Consider the following 24,293-nt stretch of genomic DNA (forward strand, 5'->3'; position numbering starts at 1 on the left):
GGAGTGATGTGGACCATCCAGAAAGGCCCAGGGCGATGGAGTTTACCCAGAACTCCTTGTGACCTCCGTAGGTGTGGTGGCTGGGACTAAGGTGGGAGCTTGGGAGACAACGAGCAGGGCTCTGGTTCTGGGTGTGTCACCAGGACTTGTTGATGGATTGGATGTGGGGGAGGGAGGGGCTCATAGAGGAGGCAAGGAAGACTCTATTTTTGGCATGGTGATGCTATCTGCTATGGTGGAGGGAGACTAGAGGTGGAGCCGGAGGAACAAGGAGCAGCACTGACGGCCCCAGAACATTAAGAATGTCCTCTTGAGGGCTGGGGTTTTCTGCTGGTTTCATTTTTCTGATCCTGCTGCTCATCACACAGGAATCTCTAAAAAGAGAGAAGATGGTTGGAGAGACAGTGTCTGGCTCTGGAGAATGGAGCCCCATGTGAAGATGCACACACCCATGTGAGAGGGGCTGTATCCATCCTGTGGTGGTCTTCTCAGCTGGGCCTTGCAGAGGTACCCCAAGTCCCTGCACCTATGGTATTATGGTTAGACGTGGAGAGAGCCCTTGGGGTTTCAGGCAAGGGATTCTGACACTCAGTGGTTAAATATGAGGTATTTCCAGACGTATTTGTGGTCTTGTTTGGTCCTGACCCTTTGTTGTCCTTGTGGGGATGCCTTCCTTCTTCTCATTCTGTTTGAAACTAGGACTATACTTTTCCTTGCTCTAGAATTGCCACTAGCCTGTGACATCATGGCCTCCCAGCAGATGAGGTGGCAATCTAGAGGCCCCTGTCAGTGGAGACAGCTAGATGAGGGGTGGACAGGTTGTGCCTGCCACGGGTCTGGTCAGATAACATGTTGAGGTGAAATATTTGGTCCTTTGGGTTTCACAACAGATCATGAAGGCTTTGTTTGTTTTACAAAATTATTATTTTACAACATGTGGACCCTTCTTAGAACAAAATAAAACACCTTCCAAAGAAAAGAAGCATTTAATGCTAACTTCATAATTAAAGAAAATTACAGTGGGGAAAAATAAAATGAAGTTGCATTTCTTTACAGTGATGGAGAAAAAAAAATCAAAACCCAAACTGTGCCAGACAGACAATAGTAGGAACAATAAGTTCCATGTGTATCTAATTGCAGCTGAGACTCAGTTAATCAGAAACAAATTGTATTTCCAAAAGGGAGTGGGAGGTGAGCTTTGTGCACCTCCAGAAGATTTTCACGTTATGGGTAGTAACATAGTCAGATGGTGGATTTTTTTTTTTTTTTTTTTTAAGTTCGGGGTAAAGTCTCTGTTTTCAGCAACTGCCTTCCTGAAAGTGTGCTGCTCTCTAACCTGGTAGCCCAGTAACATGTAAGGCAAGAGGGTTTCATGAGCAACCACCTTGGACCCAGTGGGGGGGGGTCTGGGGAGTAGAAGGTAAACCAGGTGCCTGTGAGCTCCTGTGGCCCTCATCTATTGGATGTTCTCTTTAAAGCATTCACACATGCTCTCATCGGGATGGTTTGGTTTCCAAGCCCCCCCCCCCCCCCCCCCGGGGAGCGGGGAGCAGCGAGAAGCAGCATACTTCAGTTGACAAGAACATTGAAAGCTGATAACCTGATTGCAGGTAAAGGATACAAAAAAAATACAAAGTGATGAGAGGGCTAGGAATCTGACAAGCCATGCAGGAGCGAGAACTGGACCGGACCCTGGACCCGTCCAGCACCAGACTCCTCATCTACAAAATGGAGGTCCTCAGTCACGTACAAAGCCCAAAGTCAGTACTTAGCAAACCCATTACTCTGGACAGGGTTCTTCAATAGGCTCTGCTTCCCCTATGGGTCCCTCCAGATAGTAAACTGATGCCAGAAGGTCCAAGGGCTGTGCTTCTGCACAGGAAGGAAAGCTATCGTAGTGGGTAGATGTAACAACAGAAAAAGAGTAGCAAGCCAGGAGCATCTGATGTAGAGATAAGCCCTGCACCCTGATAGAAGGCACCTTTATGTACAGTCACATACTGACTTGTGTTCCTCTTTATCCCCATCCTGTAGATGGGAAGGGGGGCCCCAGGGAGGGGACTGTCAGGGCATGCAAGTCGGGGACAGGATTGGATCTGTGTTGTGGATCTCTTGTTCAGAATAGCCCTTACAGTCAGGGAAGAGTATAATGTATTTTATAACGTTTTCTTCCAGCGTGGTTTGCTTTTTAAAAATTGTCACCCAACTGATATCTCACTGACCAGAAGCAGCTGCTAGAGACTTCCCTACTGGAACATCTCTCTTACTGTCTGAAGGAGCAGGCCCTGTTGATATGCTGTCTCTGGGGGCCAGTACATTATGTCCTTTATCACTGGTTCCCATCTCATGCCTAGAATCTGTCCTGCCTCAGTTGGCTGGGAAGAAATCGCAGAGAGGTGTGAGGGCAAGGATCTGGATTCCTGTGATATCAGGGGACCCTTCAGTGATGATTCCTTTGATAGCTTCATGAAGGTGAGCTCAGTCAGGTCCTGGGGGAGGTCGAGGCATGGGCTGACTCTGGAAAGGGTGCCCATGGGGCCTGTGCAGAAGCACAGCCCTTGGACCTTCTGGCATCAGTTTGCTATCTGGAGGGACCCATAGGGGAAGCAGAGCCTATTGAGGAACCCTGTCCAGAGTAATGGGTTTGCTAAGTACTGACTTTGGGCTTTGTACGTGACTGAGGACCTCCATTTTGTAGATGAGGAGTCTGGGGCTGGACAGGTTCCAGGGTCCGGTCCAGTTCTCGCTCCTGCATGGCTTGTCACATTCCTAGCCCTCTCATCAATTTGTATTCTGAGAATGCCATCTGCTAGGGGAATGGACAACACTTGGTGACTCCCAAAAATGTGCTGGCAACATTCTTTTCTCCCATGCCTGGTTACCCCAAGCCACAGTTGTTTTTTGGGAGAGATGAGTACCACATTTCTCTCAGGTGTTGATTGGAATCCTTTTGGCCTTCTCAGCTGAGTGGCCCAGAATGAAATGAGCCTCTTATGTGTAGAGTAACCCCCTCTACACATAAGGGGTATTTATTTTTAAGGGATGTATGTGGCTCATTTGGTTACTCTGACCTCCTGAGGATCTGATTTGTGATCACCCACCTGCCATGCATGGTAACATTTCCTCACATTTTACAAATGACTTGCTAGTCAGGATATACATGTGGGTGACTGTTATTATTAACAAAAACAGTGTATTTTTAAGGGATGGCTCCAGGTCCTCCTGGGGAAAGTTTCTTCTTAGTGTGTAAAATTCATATTCTGCTGGCTGATGCCGGCTTCCCTAACATGGACTATTAGACTAAAAGGAACTTGTACATAGTGTTTTGTTCTTTGATAGAAATTAAGTATAAATTTTATCAGGATCCACTTCTGGAATGGTAGTATTAGGGGTTCTGTAGACCTCCTCAGCAAAACAACAATCATTGATGAGAATTGTTTTAAGAAAATAATCAGTTAAAATATCTGGAAATTGCCCTAAAGGCATACAGCAAATGAAGAGATATTTATTCAGGAAAACCTACTAAATCTCAGTAATAACAGCAAGAGTTTGTAGCACTTGAGCCGTGGCCTACTTTTTCCTGCCCAGCTCAGCATGGCAGAGGCTATAGTCTTGGCTGGATGTGCCACATGCCAAGAAGATGTATGACTCCTTCTCCCCTGGGTTTCCATCAAGGGCTACAGTATCTCCCTGGGAGGGGCAAGCTGCCAGCATTTCTCATTCCCCTCGAGCTCCATGGTGCAGAGGCTGAATTCCAGGAAAGTATAGCCAGCCTCTACTCACAGGGTGGTGGATGCTCTTTACCAAGCTAAGAATCCTAAGGCCCCAATTGCCCTCTGTCATCCCAGTTTGCTTGTAGGGCAGAGGCTCAATTCCAGAAGAATCAAGCCTAGAAGATCAAAGGCTGCTGCCCCCACCCAGCACTCTGTTCATAAAATGGGCGTGTCACTCTGAGAGAAGTGGACCCCAGCTCCAGGGCAGTGGCTCAGAAAGGAGGGAAGAGGCAGGCCGTAAGAACAGAAAGCTCTGAGGCTCTCCTCAAAGGTACTGTATTTATTAATAACAAAGTGCTGTCAAAAACAAGGAGATTTTGGTGGTAAGTAACAAGAAGCTGGCAGCTCCCTGAGGGCAAGTGTTGAAACTTTGGGCTAGAGACAACCAGGGAAAGAGACAGCTAGGAAGAACCTTCCTGGGCTCAGAACAGACCTCAAACACTGACATCAAAAGTTACCCCTTCAAAAAGGCCTGCATTTAATTGGATCAGGCTGTGCAGCAATTGATGCCCCAGAACATTGTTGTAAACAGTAGCACAACCAACCAGCAGTTCATGGAGCCTAACCGCTGGGTGTGATAACATCAGAGGCAGGCAGCCTAAAAGAGACCAGGAAAGAGAAGAGAGCCCTGATAAAACCATTGTCCTCCCAGGGAGACTGTGAGCCCTGAGAAATACCACTGTAGGCTGCACTCTGCAGGGGAGTGTGGGGCAGGGACAGACTTCACTAAACTAGTCCAGCCAACCCACTGGAAGAATAAACAAACAAAAACAATCCCCTGGTGGGGGAGAAGATCAGCACTCAGAGCTGCTACAGCATAGTTAAAAGGTCCAGCTTTCAAGAACAAAGGATAAGACATGCAAAGACATAGGAATGTGAGATGGGATTTTAGAAAAGGGACAGAAACTCTGTGGGAGAGGGCTGAGATACTGGGTGTAACAGACCAAGACTTGAATGCAGCCGGGATAAGTAATGATAAATATATTCAAAGAACTAAAGCAACATGCTTAAAGAAGTAAAGACCAAGATGACAACTTCTGACCAATTAGAGAATAAATCAGTAAAGAGCTAGAAAGTATAAAAATGAACCAAATGGTTGGGGTGCCTATCATCTGACTCTTGATCTCAGGGTCATGAGTTCAAACCCCATGTTGGGCATGGAGTCTACTTAAAAACAACAACAACCAAACCAAATGGACATTCTGGAGTTGAACAGTAAAATAACTGGTATGAAGAATTCACTAGAGGGCCACAGTGCTAGATGTTCACCAATAGAAGATAGCATTAATAAACTTGAAGATAGAGTGGTAGAGATTATGCATTTCATTTTTTAAAAAAGATTTATTATTTGAGTTTTGAGAGAGCGAGTGGGCATGAATAGGGGGAGGGGCAGAGGGAGAGAATCTTCAAGCAGACTCTCCACTAACATGGGGCTTGATCCCACAACCCTGAGATCACAACCTGAGCTGAAACCAAGAGTCATATGCTTAACCGACTGAGCCACCCAGGCACCCTGAGATTATGGATTTCAAATGATGGTGGTGGGCGGGTGGCGAATGAAGAAAACAAACAGAGCTTCAGAGAAATTTGGGATATCATTAAACATGCCAAGATACATATGATACAAGTACCAGCAGGCGAGGAGAAAGGAACAGAAAAAAGTATGAGAAGAATTAATATCTGAAAACTTCCCAAATTTGATGAAAAACAATCTACACATTTAAGAAACATAGGAAACTCCAGTAGCATAAATACAAAGAAGTCCACATCCAGGGACGCCTGGGTGGCTCAGTTGGTTAAGCAACTGCCTTCGGCTCAGGTCATGATCCTGGAGTCCCTGGATCGAGTCCCGCAGCGGGCTCCCTGCTCGGCGGGGAGCCTGCTTCTCCCTCTGACCCTCCCCCCTCTCATGTGCTCTCTCTCTCTCATTCTCTCTGTCTCAAATAAATAAATAAAAAATCTTTAAAAAAAAAAAAAAAAAAAAGTCCATATCCGAACACATTGTAGTAAAAGATGGTGAAAGAGAAAATCTTAAAAGCAGCAAGAGAAAAACGACTGCGAGTATACCAGAGAATTCCAGTAAGATTAACAGTGGACCTCTCCTAGAAACAATGGAGGTGGGATGGCATATTCAAAGTCCTGAAAGGAAAAAAACGCACCAGCCAAGGACCTTATATCCAGCAAAACTCCCTCTCGGTAGTGAAGGTGAAAGATGGTCTAAAATTAAAACAAAAACAAAAAAGAATTTGCTGTCAGCAGGCCTGCTTTACGGGACATTTAAAGGAAGTTCTTGCTGACAGCAAATGACCACAGACGATTATTCAGATCCATACGAGAAGACCTTGAGTGCCAATATTGGTTATTATATGATTATAAAAGACAGTATTAATGTGTATTTCCCCCCGTTTCTTCTTTTAACTGATTTAAAAAGCAATTTTATTAAATGATATGTGTACAATTATATTGTTGGAACTCTAACATTTAGAGAAGTAATGTATTTGGCAATAATAGCATAAAGGAGGCAAATGGGAGCAAAGCTTTCTTGGAGTATGGAAATTACACTGCGTTAGGTAACTTGAATCCACAGGATAAAAGGAAGAGAACTAGAAATAGTAAATAAGAAGGTTAATGTAACAGACTCTGAATATATACTTGCTTTCCTTCTGTCGGCTTCTTTAAAGATTTTTTATTTTATTTTATTTTATTTTTGAGAGAGAAAGAGTGCATGCATTCGAGTGGTGTTGGGGAAGGAGCAGAGAGAGAGGGAGAGAGAATCCCAAGCAGCTCCACACACAGCACAGAGCCCAACATCAGGCTCCATCCCACAACCCTGAGATCATGACCTGAGCTGAAATCAAGAGTTGGACACCTAACTGAGCCACCCTGGTGCCCCTCAGCTTCCTTAAAAACGTGAAATTATATAAAGAAATAGTGACAATATATTTTTGGGTTTCTAATATATACATATATATATAGATAATGATATGTGTAATAACAATTGAACAAGAAGGAAAAGGGACGAGAACTACATAGGAGGAATATTTCCCTGTCTCACTGAAATTGTGTAGATAAAGTAATTAAAGTTTACACTAGAAAATATTATCACTTAATGCAAAGGAGAGCAATAAATGAGGAAGAGAGGAACAAAAAAGACAGATGTCTATGCTCTTGCCACCTTCAGATGGTTTTTAATTATACAGGTATAAGCTAAATATTTGAGTTTGACTTTAATTCTGCATGAAAAGAAATTTTATCAGCCTTCTCTGCATAGAGCCCTCATCTGGCTCTGGTTTATTCTGGGTCTTTTTGTCAAAGATGTATTTTAAATGTTGCATTCAGAGCACGTACAGGCCTGACCTGGAGGCTGTAAAAATAAAGGGAACAGCTGTGGAGTAAGGGAGAAGCTTGGGGCCGGGAGTTTACAGTATGGGGTTGGGGTGTCCTGGCTCTGGTGGTGTCCGAAGTTGTGACCTTGAACTGGTCACTTTTCCATCTGGTATGTGCTCGACCACAGGCTCCCCCTCCATCTGCATCCCCACCCCAGCAGGTCAGTTATGGGGAGGGGAGCGAGGGGGTGCGGGTTCTCTGCCTCCATGTGAGGGCACTGCGCCTCCCGCAAGCACAAAGGTGAGGGTTGTTTTACGACCTCTGGTCCTTGATCTCTTACTGGCAGCTGCCACCAACTCCGACGCTGGACATGGGCCTTGCCTTAGATGAGAGGATGCCAGGTACAATGTGTAAGGTATGCTGTTATGGACTAAATTGCCCCCCTGCCCCCATCAGCTGTTAACACACACACACCCCCCCCCCCCCCCCGTGTGACTGTATTTGGACATAGCCTCTCTAAAGAGGTAGTTAAGGTTAAATGAGGTCCTAAGGGCAGGGCCCTAATCCAATATAACTGGTGTCCTTAGAAGAAGAGCTACCAGGGAGGGGCATACGGATGAAAGGCCACGTGAGGACCCAGCCAGAAGGCAGCTGTGTGCACGCCCTGGAGACAGGCCTCAGGAGACACCAACCTGCTAGCACTTTAGTTTTGGACCCCCAGCCTTCAGAACTGTGAGAACTTAGATTTCTGTTGTGTAAGCCCCGCAATGGGTACTATTTTGTTACGGCAGGTGGAATAGGCTAACGCACCTGTCTCGTGTATTCTTTCTTGATACCCACCAGCATTGCTGCCGAGTTCTGCCCCACTGAGTCCCACTCAAAATTATAAATGCGTAAGCAAGAAAGAGATTTACAAGTGAGAATGCTGTTTTGGAAGTTGTTTTCTCTCTATCCTCCTCCTGTTTAATGTTTAATGATCAGCTGGGCGACAGAAGCCACCAGAGTGGTGCTGTCCGCCTGCCAGAGCGGGCTGTGGGTCTGGTTGGTGTGCACCGTGATCAGCAGTTAGCCCAGCAAGGTCGGGTTGGCACTGGACTTTGATCCCCTCCCTGTTTTCCCCCCTAAAACAGTGGTGGTGGATAATCACAGGGTATTTTTAGAACTGCTTTGCAGTTTCTCTGTGCCAACCTTTTCCTGGGTACATGATTTAATCCTCTCATCCAGCCTTGTTTAAGATCTACAGAGTGCTATATTTATTTGACTTTATTTGAAATTTCCGAGCTTTTCAGAATGTTGCTCCAAGAAGTCTGATGCCTACAGATCTCTAGAGCTTATGCCTTAAAAGGCTTCACTGCTGATACGTTTGTAGGCATTCTTATGACTTATCTCTCCCCTTTTTTTTCTAGACCATATAGGGCAGGGCCGCTAAAAAACCCCCTTGGAATTAGTGCCAGGAAGTCTTTTTTTTTTTTTAATAAACTTTGTTTTTTAGAGCAGTTTTAGATTCATAGCAAAGTTGAACGCAAAGTACAGAGAGTCCTCATCCACCCCATCTCCACACAGTCTTTTGATCGTGCCCTTGGGATGTTCCAAGGATAGTAGGGGGAGAGTGTCCTTTCTGGAGAGGCAGTAAGTTTCTGCCACATCACTGACTTTCAGCGATCCGGTGGAGGGGAGGGTGACAGTCTGCCTGCCTCAGTCTTTGACTTGAATGGCACTTGGGCCTGGCACCCAGCAGAGTGTCCCTCTGTCTACTGTGGGCCCAGTAGAGCCACAAGAGATGACCTTGGCAGGCCCAGACCTAATTCTTGGGGAAGCCTTCCTAACCCTCACCACCTCAGGCTGTCTCATTCTCCAGAAAGAATGTGTCATTTCAAGATTTAAATCCTGACTCCTGTCTTTTCAAAGCATTTTTTTGCCTTTGTATCTCATCTGACCCTTAGCAAGGCTTTGTGTCACTTAAATTTTACTTAGTAACTTCTGGTCCACAAAGCCTTCGCACATACGTTCTCAGTCGAGATTTGCAACAAACCTCTACAGTGCGACTGTCTCCCCAGCTGAATGATAGAGGACACGGACTTAGAGTCAAGCTTTCCCTCGGAAACAGCTGGTTGGAGGTTGGGATGGGGATGGGATGCTGTGTTCCATTCAGTCTGCCCTAGGCCCAGTGTCCTGAGAGGGACCCGTCTGACCCTGGAGGGATGGATGCAAGCGTTATATCTGAATAATTAAATTTGGGGTGTGTGTGTGTGTGTGTGTGTGTGTATACATACACACAGCATTTAAATATGTAAGTATATATACATTTAAATATTTAACTGGTTCAAATATTACATGTAGTAAATTTAAAGAAATTATTTAAAGAAAATTTCTTTCTTATTTAAAGAAAAATCTATGACCGCCAGTACAAGGTCACTGTAGAAGTCAGGATGCCTGCGTGCCTGCCATTTGGGAAGTATGACAATATCTGTGCGAACTCCGAGAGATGACCCCAGTGGAAACCAGAGTCCCACTGTCTGCCCCAGCCTTGCTGGTTGTCCACAGAATGTCCTCCCTGAGACAGGGAGTACTGGTTCTCTGTGGCCGAGGCAGGCTTTGTTGTGAGGAGCAAATGACAGAGCAGAATAAACACAAATCAGACCATTTTGGGGCACTCTAGCAGTGTCGGATTGTAAATGGGGGATAAGGGGTAGGGAGGACGGGCCACATCCGGCAGGGGGGCTGCCAAAGTGCCCACAGTTTGTGATCCAGAGGTCTGATGGCTGAATTAAAACCCAAAGCAGAGCACGCGCCCAAGGGCCCTTACTCTATATCAGCTGTGTTTCAATGACATTTCTGTACCCCTGTTTGTGGATTGATAAATATGCTGATGCACCAGGCACTGCGTAGCCAAGCAATGCTAGGAGAGTTCTGGCCCGATGCAGGGTGTCTCTGAGCTGATCCAAGACTTCAGTTGCCTTCATAGATCAGCGCCTGCTCCCTTCCTGCACGGTATTCTGAGAAGATGTGAGTGTGTTCACACCTGCCTGATGGGTGTGCCTCTGACCCCTTTAAGAGCCCAGTCCTCATTGACTCCTAGGGATGGGCTGGCTGAGCGTCTGTCCTGGGAGTGTTAGTGATGCCTGTCTGGGCTGGCTGAACTCTCCAGATAAGAACATTGCATCTGTTGGGGGCTCTCCAGGCAGCACCCTGGCCTGCACTGAGGGAGGCAGGGCCTGAAGCTGGCTGGCAAGAGGGTTCGAGGTGGCTTGGAAGATGTATGTGCTATGAGCTAGCTTCCAGTTTGTGGTTTTTCTACAAATCTCTTCTAGTGGGAGATGGAAGCAGTTCTAGAAAGTAAATTTTGAAGGCACATTTTTCCCTGATCTCTTTATTACCTGACTGCCAAGAATGTTAAAAAAAAAAAATGTGAAAGCACAAGTAGAGATTTTAATTAGTTTTCGTTGTCACTGCTCTTGGTGATGGCAATTTTACATATGATATATGACAGGGAGGTATTTTATGGGGGCCTTTGTTCTCAGTGTGTTCTCCACGTTTCAGAACTCAGCTGCAGATTTTGGAGAAAAAGAAAATAATGGTAAAAGTACCTTGTTCTTGCACAGATAGCCCGACTAGTTAGCGTCCTCTTTCTAAAGAAGAGCACAACCAGATTAGGAATCTTTCTGGAACAAGGCCACAGAAAAAGGGAAGATATTCCCGGCAACTTTGTGGAGCAGTCTCATGACTGCGCAGCTTAGGGTGAGGTCATCTGGGTGAGCCCCCTTCAAGGTGAAAGATGGCCCTGGTGTAAGGTGTTTGTGCTAGACCTGAATTGCTTGCCCTCTTCAGTTACCAAGTGGTGTTAGTTCCTTTGATGGTTGTTGATGTTCATTGGGTTATCTTTTATTTACAGAATTGAATAGTGCTTCCTTCCAGCTAATGGCATGTCCTGGCTGTAGGTTTCATTGTTATGATGACAAAGTGACCTTTGGATCGCCCTGGAGACCTGCCAAGACAGGAGAGTTGTTTTTCAGGTGTCGATTGTAGATGTTGCCCATCCATTCTATGTCAGGTGCCATCTCGGCCCAGCCTTACCAGGTAGACAAGAGGTTTGTTTTCAAAAGCCCAGTAGGAGAGTTTAAGAAAGTACCAAGATTTTTCCAATTTATTTGAACAACTAGAATTCTAGAGCGTTCTTCGTGCCTACCAGCTGAAGCCCAGCTCTGTGGTCTAGTATTAGTGGCTCCCTGCAGCTGACCCTGCCTGGCTCTCCAGTCTGTTTTCTCTGTCCCTTCGAATGCTGGGCTTCCCTGTTCCCTGACTTAGTTGTCCTTGAGCGTGCCTGTGCCTTTTAAAGTGAGTTATGTCCACCCTGTGCCTGGATCATCTTCGGCCAGACTGACCTCCCTCACAACCTAGGGCATGCATTTCATTTTGTCTTGTCTGAATGTCTTTGTTACTCTGTTGGGTCACTTCTGACTCACCTGTGTGTCCCCGCTAAGTGTCTGGCTTGGCACCTGTTGAATGAATGAATGAATGAATGAATGAACAACTGCAGTTCCAGATTGCAGGCTCCCATGAACTCTCCTATCAGCGTGTTGCAGGCCGTTGGCGGACCAGTCATTCCAGCTGAGCACAGAAGCCTCCCCAGAGCTACTCTCTCCTCTGCCCCCAGTCCCTCCTCTGTTGGCCTGATCATCACTGGTGGTTGGGAAGATGTGCCATGGCAGGTGTTGCTGTTGAGCATGAGGACACCAAGTGTCAGTAGGTGCCTCTTCCTGCCCACTTGAGCTCACTTACCGCTTTGAGCACTGCCTGAAGAAATGCCTGGGTCTCAGAGTCACTGCTGGTGGCTCTTTTTAAAATTGCTTTTCTTGGGTTTTCATCATTCCTGCCACCCTCAGCTTTGCAGTAAGAGCTGTGGCCAGGCTGCCATGGGAGAGGCCATGGAAGGTCTCCTGTGAGGGCCCTCTTCACCCTGGTCAGGCACGCTCCAGGCCACACTTCGAGGGGCTACCTGTGAAGGGGAAACACTGATTAGTGAGGGAGCTCCAGAACTGCTCCCCACCTCCACCGACTGGGAGGCAATCCTGGGGAGGGATCCTGACTTCTCCAGCTTTGGTCCTGCGCTCTCCTCCTTCCACAAACACCTGGGAGAATTACGCAAAAGAAAGGACTCTCTTTGGTGCCAGACTAACCAGCTGGTCCGCCAAAGAGCTGGTTTCCCTGTCTCAGTCCTACCATATCACATCTTCAGAGAAAACACACACACACACACACACACAACCCCACAACCATGAAGAAAACCCAAACCAACCAAATAACACAACTGAGTAGCTAAAGCTATGAAACCTTCTCTCCAGAGAAGGCTCATGTAAAAATCAGGACTGCTTGCTTTTTATTTTTATATGAAAATATGGAGCACAGAAGTCCTTTCAGAGTCTTCTCTACGTGTTCTACCCGACAGTGATTGGTTAAAACAATATTCCTATTTTGCAGCTAAAGTAAGCTAATAATATACCGTTTTGCTAGAGATTTATATATGGCAAAGCTTACAGAATGTGTGACCCACTTTGTTTCCAAGGTATGTAGAAGACAGACTTCTTTCCCTGATTTTGGTTTGTTTGTGCAGAAGCTAAAATCAGCCTGGTTGGGTGCTGCCCACTTGGAGGCCTTGGGCAAGTCATCCTCAGTCTCCTGGCTTGTTGCCTTGTTCCGGAAATAACTTTGTCTTCCCGGCATTTCATTGATCTGTGGTTGTTGCTTCACATTTATAACCCTTTACGGAATTTTGTGGCTACTCGGAAAGCTTTATATTCTCTTGTGAAACCAACCTTGACACTTCTGAATTAGAAAACAAGCTTTCCTAGTGATTATAAAAATAAACGGAATCCACCCAACTCCAGTCATCTGAAACACATTGGAACTTTGAAGTTATTGTCAATCCTGCTCTGTCAGTGGTCTAGAAAGAAATAATGTTTTTGGAGTGAGCCTGTAAGTAAGTGCCTCTTCAGGCCCAAGTACCAGCCTACTGAAGGTGCTGGAGTGAGGATGGTGAAGGGTTCCGCAGGAACAAGGGGGGAGACACTGGGGTGCCGTGGGAGTGGCTGGATTGGAAACTGCATGGGGATGCCGGCACGTAGATGCCTGAATTTGAAGTAAACCTGTAGCTATCATATTAGATGAGCCCTAGGAGCTGGATCTTCCTTTGTTTTCCCAGAGCTCCATTAGCATTAGCATGGAGTTTTTGAAAGTTGGCTGGGTATTTGGTTCTAGTAAACATAACCAAAGCCTGGCTTCATGGTTGCTCACTGACCTGGCATAATCGTGGAGCTTCCCCTTCTGAAAAGGCTCAGGCAGCTCCAGGCCCGGATCTCATTGACCTCTCTGGGAGCTGGTGTGGGTGCCCAGCTTCCCTTACAAGAGTCCATTTTGCTGTTAGGTGAACAAAAAGTACCAGCAAAGGGGCGGCTATGTGGCTCAGTCGGTTGAGTGGCTGACTCTTGATTTTGGCTCAGGTCACGATCTCAGGGTCCTGAGAATGGAGCCCCATGTCAGGCTTTGCACTCAGCAGGAAGTCTGCTTCAGAGTCTCTCTCCCTCTTCCCATCCCCCCGCTTGTGTTCCTCTCTCTCTGTCTCTCTCAAATAAATCTTTAAAGAAGAAAAAAAGTACCAGCAGGTCTTTGGGACTGTAGGATTTCCCAAGTAGGCTCACCTTGGTCAAGGCCTGTGTTTCCCCACATGGGGCCTGCCATTTTTATGTGTCCAGCCACCGTCTGAGTGGTGCGCTGGTTCACTTTCCCTGCACTGCTTCCGTTGACAAACCTCAAATAGGACGTGGGAGTTTTTGTAAGGAGAGGGAGGATGCATGTTTTATTCTCGAATTGTGGAGTGTGTCAGCGGTGTGAGCCGGGGACAGCGTGTTAACTGTTTCCCAAAGCCCCTTGACATAGTCTTCACTTACTAAACCAGGATATTCTACGGTGAATGAAGAAACCTGTTGGGAACAGTAAAGAGACAGAAATGACAGAAAACCACAGTAGTTGTACAAAACAAGCCGGAGAAACCCCTGCTAATCGGGTTAACGTGTCACCAGAGAAACTAGGTCTTGAGTCATGACTTGCTGGTTCAGGGGTTCCCACTCTACTTTTCCATTGAAACATACCACAGTATTTATGTAGGTCCTTTCTCTACCATCAGAAATACAGGACATTTCTTACGTATATATTTTTTACTTTAGTATTAGTTAGTGTTGTTGGCCAGGTTTTTTCTTTTACCCCATTCCATAAAGTTTTGTGTTTTTTAATTTTAATTTTATTTTGCCCCTCCCCCCAGTTTTGTGGTTTTTAAAATTTATTTTGAAATATTTTAACAAAATATTGGTAATATTTTTTTCGAGGTACTTAATTTCAGCTTATGAAAAGGAAATCAAACATGAATGATACAAAAAAAGAAGTCACCCCCATCTTGAAGTTCTCTCTTGTGCCTTCTCTAAGAAGGTCTGTTTCCTCTCCAGTCCATAGTGTTGCTTAACATGAAGGTTGGAGTTCGGGGTCAGAGACTGTGACCAGAGGGGCCTTGTAAAGACTGTGGGTGGGGACCGAAAGGGAAAGATTGGTTCGTGTGTTTTAGATCTGGAATGTTTTCTTCCAGGGGGTCCCAAAGAGGGGTGGAGGGAAGAAAGTAATATTCTAATAAACATTGTAAAATGAAAATAATACGTAAAAGTGCTTAAAAATGAGGAACTAGCCAAGGGAAAAGATTGTGCCTTTTACCTGCGTCTGGTTGTAGTTTGCATTAACGTGCCCTGCGGGTTGTGCCTTGTTGGGAAGAGTGCGGGACGCCTAAGGGTTGACTCCGGTCCTGACTTCTCTCTGGGGCTCCCGCTCCCCTCGTGGGCCTGGCTCCCGTCTGTCCAGCAGCTCCCTTGGCAGGGAGGCGTGAGGAGGACTGCGGGAACCAGGGGGCACGGGAGGGAGGCACCTGCCCGCAGAGCTGCTGCTCGTGCTCACACCGCTGCCCGTGATGTTTTCTACCTGAGGAGTCTCTGGACAAGGTGTTTCTCTCCCTGGATGCCAGACGAGGCAGGTGAGCGGCCAGATGGCATCTCGGGCTAGGCAATTGTCCGTCTCCTTTCTTGACCTTCTCCTGCTAGCTGGAAACAGGATGAGAAACTCCAGTGGGCAGCAGACACTGACCGAGTCCCCGGAGGAGCACCGGGCTGTGAACAGACTGCAGGGAGGGAAGACAGACGGTGCTCTGTCACACAGGGAAGTGTCTCGGCCACCATCTTGTTTGCCACCTTCCGTGGCCCGTAGCGGGAGCCCTCCGCTGTGGAGACTCGACGAAGGTGACCTGACCAGCGGCCTCGGTCTTGCATTTTTCCACAGCGAGCCGTAAAGCTGTGTCGTGCACTTTTGTTCTGTAACTCTCTTGATGTCATGCGAAAGAGCAAAACAACAACAAGACTCCTTGTTCCCAGTCCTGGGAGGCGTCACCCCATCTCCCCTGCCCTGCCCTGCTCGACAACTCACATTCCTGGGAACGGTGGCTCTTGGCCACTGTTATTTTGGCCACGTGGCTGCTGGGGGCACTTGGTGGCCTCTGTGGGCATTTCTGGCTCAGGCCAGGCAGGCGTAGAGTAGAAGGGGTGGCAGGAGAGGCCTCCTGGCGTCCGTCAGGGCTGTTGGTGTGATGGCTTCTGTGCCACGGCCCCAGCTGCCACATTACATTGTTGGAAACATGAGTTCATTTATGTACAGGTCTTGTAGCTGACTTATAGATCATTTTAGTTCTATAGTGGTTGAAGAGCTCCAAGAGGAAAGAGCTTATACCTAATTTTATGTTTATGCTTACTTAACAGGGGCAGTTATTTGACTTTTTTAAGTTTGAGGAACACTTGCTACAGGGTCTCTCCATTTAGATCCTGAAAGTTGTGGTGAGTTGTGAGGATTCACTCCAGCCTCCCCCCACCCCCACTTTGTGGGGGATTCCCCCACCAAACTCATGAGTCTCATGGGAGCACTCATGCTACAGTGTGACCCCAGCCCAAGCTACACCCTTGGATTGCCTTCCCCAGAATGAGCTGGGCTGGAGACCGGGAGAGAGTCCATGCATGCATTCAGCCTCTTCAGTGGCTAGACTTGGAGAGTAAAGTTGGGGGCTGTTGGCTGCCTTGACATCACCATGAGCACAGGTTCGTTTTCAGGAAAGGGGAGCATGACAGGGGTCAACAGAGGAGAGCCCAGAAGAATTGTCTATGCTGCTGACATTGGGGTCCTTGGGCCAGCTCAGCCACATTCCTGTTCAAGTTTTATAAGTCAGCCCCAAACCTTTATGACAAATGTGCCTTTCTGCTGAAACTCATCGAACTGGGTTCTCCGGGCTGCAGCCCACGTGTCCTGGCTGTCAAGTATGGTGTTTTGGCCATGAGTACCCAGACCCTACCCTCACCATGAAGGCTTCTTCACTGAATCCCCAGGGACTAGGGGACTGGGGGGATGGGCTGAACGGACATACTGTCAGGGCAAGGCAGAGGGAGCTGCTGTAGCTGGGGTGTAAGCCACCGCCCTGGGTAGGCACGCCCTCTTTGCACTGTGATACTGAAGAACGTTGAGCAGCTGTGGCCATGCCCCTCCCAGCACTCCCTGGGCTAAAAGGACAGACCCCTCCCAAAGGGGAGGCAGGAGAAAAGCGGAGTGTGGGGTGGCATCTGCCCCGGTGGCTGAAGAAAGTCAGGGCCCAGCTTCCAGGTGACCAGCTCTAGTGGGCAGAAAGGTAGAAGCAGGCACCAGGCCAGACCTTACAGCCTTGGGTTTGAGTGGAAAAAGAAAAGGGAAGAGAAAGAACAGTCTTGGGCAGTGAGTGGGGCACACCCAGCTGAACGTTGGGGCTCAGGGCCCCTCCCCAGCCCTAGAGGATCCAGAGAGTTCTGTTCTAGCTGCATCTCCTGGAACCGAGCTTTGAGTAAGTGCCCTGGGCGAGGGGGAGCATCTGGGTCTGAGAAAATACCTTCCTTCATTGGCTGGTAGGTCCATTACAGACCTCCAGTCAGAGTGAAGCTGGCCCGCAGGTCACGGGGAAGCTGTCGTCCTCATCTCTTTGGCCGTTGGTCCTCTGGGAACTGCATGTCATTGACAGTGGGCGTTGATAGATACTGGATACAGTCCTTCTACACACCTATTTGGAAATTTCTCTGGCACTTCCTGAGAGGCCTTCCTGGCCGACATACTGGCGAACTTTCAGTTAATTATGTGAGGGCTTCAAGTGGCCAAGTTGACAATGGAGCAAGACATGAGACTTGTCAAAGTCCTGGACATTTCTCAGAGAGAGAAGACTGCATTGACACTGGCAAGCATTGTCTCTAGTAATAAACAGGCAGCTCTTACAATAGACTATAGTGCTTAGTGCAGTGCTTCCATTATCTTTGCTTGTGCTACTCTGGGAAACTTCTGTGGCAATCCAATGACAGACAAAGCCTGGCACATGGGAGTAAGAGGACTGAATCAACACTGGGTCAAGTCTAACCAAGAAAGAGCCTCCAGAATCCCTGGTTCTAGCACCTGGGGCAGCCCTGCCAGGAAAGAAGGGGGGAGGGGACAGCAGGCCAGCCCTTCACACAAGGGAGGGTTGGAGAAGATCTTTCACCAGCACCAGTGTGGCCCTCAGATTGTCCCCCATTCATATTTTTGTTGCAATTCTGGTCATGTATTTGACTGACCAAGTCCCCTTGTTCATCTTTGTATTCCTAAGGCCTGGTCCGTGAGAGACCCTCACTGTTGTTGAAGAGATAACATGTAGTGAAGAAACATCATGAGGTGTAGAAGGAAAAAAAAGAAGATGCTTAAGAAAAGCGGCTTAAGAAGTGTGGGGTGTGGGAGGGCTCGGAACAGCAGAGGCCACCAAAGGGTCCTTCCCTTTCTGCAGTTGCTGCCTGAACTTCCCCCACGTAGCATGTCTCTTTCATCTCCTGGATGTGAGCCCCCAGACCCAGGTTTGTGCCCGTATTGCGCAGCACCAACACTTTTTTTTTTTTTTAAGATTTTATTTATTTGTCAGACAGCGAGAGAGCACGTGCGAGCAGGGGGAGGGGCAGAGGGAGAAGCAGGCTCCCTGCTGAGCCGGGTGCCCAATGTGGGTCTCTATCCCAGGACCTTGGGATCATGACCTGAGCCGAAGGCAGATGCTTAACCGACTGAGCCACCCAGGCGTCCCTCAGCACCAACACTTCGAAGCATGTTTTCAGGGTGACTTATTTTCAGGCTAGTTCCTATAGAAAATCCCCCAAAGGTCATGGCTTATACATGGGCCACAAGTCCGTTTTAAAGCGGACTGTCCCAGAGACCTCCTGAAGAGGCTGGTTTTTAGGAAAGACATATTGGAGGTGAGGGAACTGCCCTCCGATGTCTTCCAAGGAAGAGCAGCCTGTAAGAGGGTGGCTGGCCAGGGAGGTCTAAACGGCAAGGAGCCATGTGGGAGCCAGATGAAGACACTGGCGGAAGGGTTCATGGCCTCGCCAGTGCTGTGTAGAGACAGAGTGGGGGCTGTAGAGGGACTGTCAGAAGCCAAGGCCGTGGGGCAGGGGTGCCGAGGTGGGCTGAAGTTGAGGGATGACCGATGCATTGGCTGTGGGGTGTGAGAGGCAGGGTAGTTCAGGAGCCTGCACTGATTTTGTTTCTCAGCTGGAGCAGTGGCAGGATGGAGGTGCCATTGACCGAGATGGGAAAACTGGGGGGCTGGAGGGGAGCTGGAACAGTCTGGGCTTGTCCTGCTCCTGGGCACTAGCCCCTGCTGCCGTTGTTGAGGGGAATATGCATGCACCCACCCAAGGTGACCGACTCCTCCCGTCGGAGTCGGAGATGTGCTTTAGAATCTGGGTTAAGGCGTTGTGTTGTATCAGCTACCATATTCGTTAAATGGAGGAGGCAGGCTAGTTAATTAACTCAGGGGAACCCATTTCCACTGCTGCCTGGTCTGTGTCACCAGCAGAGAACCGGGCTTGGGGAAGTGGGAAGCTGGAGATAAAAGGTGGCCGAGCACAGGCCCCGGGGGGTGGGGTCTGGGTGGGGTGGGCTGTGCCTGCAGGTGAGAGGATACACCAGCCCGCGCGGGTCTTCTCTGGCCTGACTTTCTGAGGCGTCCGCATCCTGCATTTCGCCGCCGGCCGCACTGGATAGGTTATGCAGCACGCTCATTGACTAGGCGGTGTTCTTCCAGTGGCACACTCATGCACACTGAACCTCTCTCCTGGGCCCAAGGCCCTGTGTGGCACAGAGAGCGAGAAGTAGGAGAGGGCTGGGTCCCAGGCTCAGAAGGGGAAGGAGGAAGCAGGCCTCCGCAGAAGGAGGACTGTGCTGGGTGCTGCCCCTCAGAACGGGATCCTAATGGACGTCTAGCCCCGAAGCACAAAGAGCCAGTCCTCTTCCATGGAGGACTGGGGTGGGGTCGGGCCCTGGAGCCCTTACATCAGCCATCTCCTCATTTTACAGAGAAGGAACCTGAGGCCCAGAGAGGGTGCTTTGTGAAGGTGACGAGGCTCCCAGCAGCTGACTAGGTCTGACACCGGCCACACTGCCTCCAGGAACAGCGCTCCGTTCGCCCATCCCTTTCCAGCAGCAACCTTTGGGCCTAAAAGTGTTTGGTTTAGAAAACACGGTGACTATATACTGAAGCATTGGCAAAGTGCCGTGGACCTGGGTGAAGGTTCTGGACGGCTGGAACCTTGGGTAAAAGTGTCAATAGACTCAGCTGGAGGGAAAGAAAGGCCTTCCGGGCTTACGGGTGTTCCCTGTAAAAGTGCAGTGTGGGACTAGACACGGGAGGTGAGGCAGAGCCCAGGGGAGAGGGTCCCTGCACCAGGCTCTGTGTGGGCATTCACGTGTCTCTACATCTGTGCTTGCTCCTCAGCACATCCCGATGAGGTGGGTGGTGTTACTACTGTTTTACAGATTGTGAAACTGAGGCTGAGGGAAGCTCAGTAGCTCTTGCCCAGTCCCCCGGAGAGCGGCGACACTAACTGAGCAAGTGCGCGGCCTCTCGCCCCTAGCTCTGGGCCTCTGCAAGGTTGATCCAAGGTTCTGGTCGCACAAGAGCAGAACCCTCTGTGGAACAGGGTGTCTGGTGCCTGCTGGGCTTGGGGCCAGAGTGCAGGAGGGAAGAGACGAAGGCCTCCCTGTCCTCTACCCTTGCCTTCATTCCTGGGGCATCTGGCCTTTCCTGCCCAGTTAATACCTGAGCCTTGGTGGCAGGCAGCATTCCTTGCTTTTTACGGTCAGGAGGCATAATTGGCTTTGTTTAAAAGATTAAGATCTTTTCTAGGCAGTTGGCTTGTTTGAAAGAGAAAAAGATGAAAGATATGTTTGCTTCCACTATCCTCGTGCATTTTAGGGTGGGGAGGGGCACCGAGGTGTGGAGCATCCAACAGTGAAGTCCCCAAAATGGGCAAAGGAAGATCAAGGAACCCTTACTGCTAAGTTCCAGTTGTCCTAACTCCTCCTGCCCTGCGTGCCAGGGCCTGTCCCTCTGCGGTCTCATAGCAGCTCGTCCCACCCATCACCGCTACCAGCTGTAGGTGAGCGGGCCGTCTTCTCCACGGTTCAGCATCCTCTTCCTCAGCCTTTCTCAGCAGCCTGCTCACGTTTGTGTTACTTCAGGAAGAATGCCTTGGAGTATGTCTCCCCACCCCAGTAGCACGCTCCTCTGTCCCCAGCCAGTCTGTCATTTCCTGTGCACCAAAACTTGACTCATTGCACTTAGGTTTCTGGGATGTCATGTAGACACACACATTCATTCATTCATTCATTCCGAACATAAGCCAGAGGAGTTTTCTGCTGCCATTGGCTGCTGTTCTGGAATATTCAGAAGCCAGACCTTCCTGGTCCTTGCCCATCTGCTGAGTCTTCCTTTACTGGTGACTCACCTGGTCACATGCCCGGGAGCAGAATATGAGCTGTTTTGACATTGGGTGCACTCAGCCTGCGCCCACCAGTGCCTTTCCCTAGAGCGGAGCCTCCAGCTTGCTGGTCATCCTTGCCCTTGGCCGTTCTGGAGACACTGCTCCTATGCTGGCCTTGCCCGTGCCTGTTACCATAGTCACCATAGCTCTGGCCCATTCAGTTTTTGTCATGGGCAGCTGTACCCCACCCGCCCCATGCCCACCCGAGGTTTGTGCCCATGTTGTGGTGTTTGCACCCATGCTGTTATCATTCTCTTATTTGCTGGGATTCAAGGAATTGGTGGCCCTGAAGCCCCAAGGGTCCCAAGACCCCTGTTGGGTGTAGACCAGGTCTGGGTAGAGCCCTGGGTAGCCTCAGTTCCCAGCTGGCTCTTGTGGGAATGAGGCTGATCTTGGGTGCCCAGTGGGAGAGATGGGTCTCTTCTTCTCTCCTGGTTGGATTAGCAGCTCTAGAGCCATCTCAGAACTTGCCCTCTCAACATTAACTCCAGCTTCCATCATGGCATGTGTCTGGGGTGGTGAGGTCTGGGGCTAGCCAGCTGATGTTGGGGTGGGGGAGGAGCAGGAGAGTTATCGGGGTGCCCTGAGCCTTGGAATTATTCACTCAGTCCCCTGGTTGATTGTCTGCTAAAGTGGGTGTTTTTTTACTTCTCTGTGCTCTTTTCATTTCCTGGCCCCAGGTGGTGGTCTCCCTGCCACCCACGGGCTCTTTTCTCATGAACCGGGCATACCTCCTGCAGAGAACAAAGCATCATTCTTTCCCAAGCACTGTGTGGTAAGTGTGAACTGGTGGCTGTGAGTTTTATTTTCATCACCACCATTTATTGAGTGCCTTGAATGTGCCAGACTTTAGTCAAGGTAACTAATGTTAGCTGCTATAACAACCACTTCCCGAATCTCAGTGGCTTCACACAACATAGGTTCTTTCTTACTCAGGTTAAGCTCAGTGTAGGTTGTCGGTGGGGAAGGGACGGGGAGCCGGGGCTCTGTTCTACCCAGTCTCAGGGACCTAGTTTCTTTCCATGGAGTCACTCCCTTACCCTGGGCCTTGGAATTATTCACTCAGTCCCCTGCATCCAGCCAGGAATCAGGGGGAGGGGAGACTTGGAGCATCCCATGAGCAGCTTTCCCACCTTTATCTCAGCTGGTGTGCATCCCTCCACGCTCTGTCACAGAGCTGCGCCAAACTGGAAGGGGGCTGGAGAGGGTGACCTGTCAGTGTACCTGGGAGAAAGGAAAAGGCCAGACTCTGGTGAGCAAGGCCAGTCTGTCACAGAAGCTGACAGTTTGCTTACTTAGTAGGTGTTTGCTAGACCCCTGGTCTATGTTTAGACTTGAATGAGGCACCCAGGAGGAAATGGAAAAAGCAAGGAGCTTAAGTCTGGCATTCATAAGACACAAGGTGCCCCACTGCTCATCCCATGGTCACACCAGGAGGTGCGATATCTAGAGGTACAGACTGGCTTGCTGTGTTAGGGAGACCGAGGCACAGCCCTTGGCTGCTGGGCACTGTCTGTAGGAGGGGCTTCGTGCAGAAGGCGGCAGCTGTCTCTCTCAGGTTGTTGTTGGTAGTGATCTGCCAGTAAGCAGTGTGATGCCTCATCGATCAGTGATTGTGGCTATCCTGGATTGCGGGTTTTTGAGAGAAAACCCTTCCTCTTTCTTATTCCTGTAGTAGCTTCCTCCTCAGGGGCTGCTGATTCATGCTCTGACTCACTTAAGCCTTCCCTCTGACTTTCTCTCCTGTGCTGCCTGTGTTTGGAGAGCGGAGGCCCAGGGAAGGTTTGCTGGGAGCCCGTTTCCTGTCCGTGGTGACAGTGGTAGAGTGGACTGGGCAGGGAGAATGGCCCAGTTGTATTTGGGCTTTTTGCTTTGGGTGGATTCTGATAGTTCATCCTTTACCTCCATGTGACTTTGAGAAAGTCACCTTGTTTGGACTTCTGTGGCATCATCCATGCAACTCCATTTTCAGATTATTCTCTGAAGAACCCCCATTGTATAAGACAGATGAAAATGGAAAATTTTGTGGCTAGTCCTCCCCACTCAGCTCCAGCTCAGCAGCCCTAAGAGGTTTCTGAGCCAGAGGGGGCCTCCAGAACCCCTTCCAGGCCCAGGAGCCCTTGTTCTGTGGAGGAAGAGGGCAGGCAGACCTTTGCCAAGACTGGCTTCCTGAGAAGTTTCTGACAGTGAACTGCCACCCGTCACAAATCCCATGGACCTATGTGAACCACCACATCCCTCCTGTCTTGCTTATGCTCCTCTACCATCATCCCCCCCGCCCCCACACAGGTGGAAGGGCCATGACCAGGTTTGCTATGGAGTTGATGATCTGTGTCCTCTTGTCAGAAAGGGTCACACATCTCTCACAGAGTGAGAAGAGGCAGTTAGTTTCATGAGTTCTTGCTTCTTTCTTTGTTCTTGCCCCCAAGAAAAAAAATTCCAGTCCCCTGAACAACTCCCACACACTATCTGTCCTCTTAGATGGAAGTGCAGTTTTTCTTCCTAATGAGCTCTGGTCTTCAAATGGGGCCAAGAGGAAAACCAGGGACCTTGGGAATATAAGAATCCTTGGTGAATTACTTTAAATTAATGAGACTAATAAGGAAAATCGAGTTCAGCGGCACAGATCAGATCCATGTTCTGGATCTTGATGATTTAAATTGCAGATCCTAATTAAATGCCCCAGATAACCATGAAGTGGCTTCTGAGGTCCTCTTGACCCAAAAGCTTCTCTGGTCTGTGAACTCGATCAAATGTAAAATTAGTCTGTAGATGTTCCCCTTTAAGCATTTCTATCCTCAGGATCCCACCATGCCTGTAATACCCTCCGCCCTCCTAGGGGCAGGGGCCCTGCAAGGGGAGGACGTTTGGGAGCCTCCCTTGGACTGGCAGGTAGTTGGGGTACAGTTGCCTTCTGTCGGGTGGCACGTCTGCACTGGCCCAGGTGCAGGGGAGTGACCACAGTCTCACTACAGGCTGAGCCGGGCAGCCCGGCAGGGCAGTGGAATATGCTGGAGACACACTGGGAAGAAGCTCAGAAAGAATAGCTCCTTCCTCAAGCTGATTCACACGCAGGGTGCCGCCGCTGCCTCTGGCCAGCATGGGGTGGCCAGTCCCGCAAGAGGATGATCTGAAGCTAAGAAAGGGACCAGTTCCCCATGGTCACACCCCCAAATATGGCTTCTTCTCCATGTGGTCTCCTGCTGGCTCTTTCCCTCATGTCCTATCCTTTTTTTCTTTTTAAAATTTGTTTATTTAT

The 24,293-nt window shown here is 49.0% G+C and overlaps 1 protein-coding gene across 8 annotated transcripts in view; it reads left to right on the forward strand.

Annotated features, from left to right (window-relative positions):
- Positions 1–24,293, forward strand: part of INPP4A (inositol polyphosphate-4-phosphatase type I A) — a 130,833-nt gene that overhangs the window by 43,765 nt on the left and 62,775 nt on the right. Inside the window, exon 1 of one of the 8 annotated variants that reach the window (XM_032397320.1) lies at positions 316–507. The exons of the other annotated variants lie outside the window; for them this stretch is intronic. The gene's annotated coding sequence lies outside the window, so the exon portion shown is untranslated. Of the gene's footprint in view, positions 1–315; positions 508–24,293 lie in introns of those variants that run through there. 8 annotated transcript variants of the gene reach the window in all.

Source organism: Phoca vitulina, unplaced genomic scaffold (assembly GCF_004348235.1).
Source record: "Phoca vitulina isolate PV1807 unplaced genomic scaffold, GSC_HSeal_1.0 scaffold98, whole genome shotgun sequence".
Taxonomy (NCBI): Eukaryota; Metazoa; Chordata; class Mammalia; order Carnivora; family Phocidae; genus Phoca; species Phoca vitulina.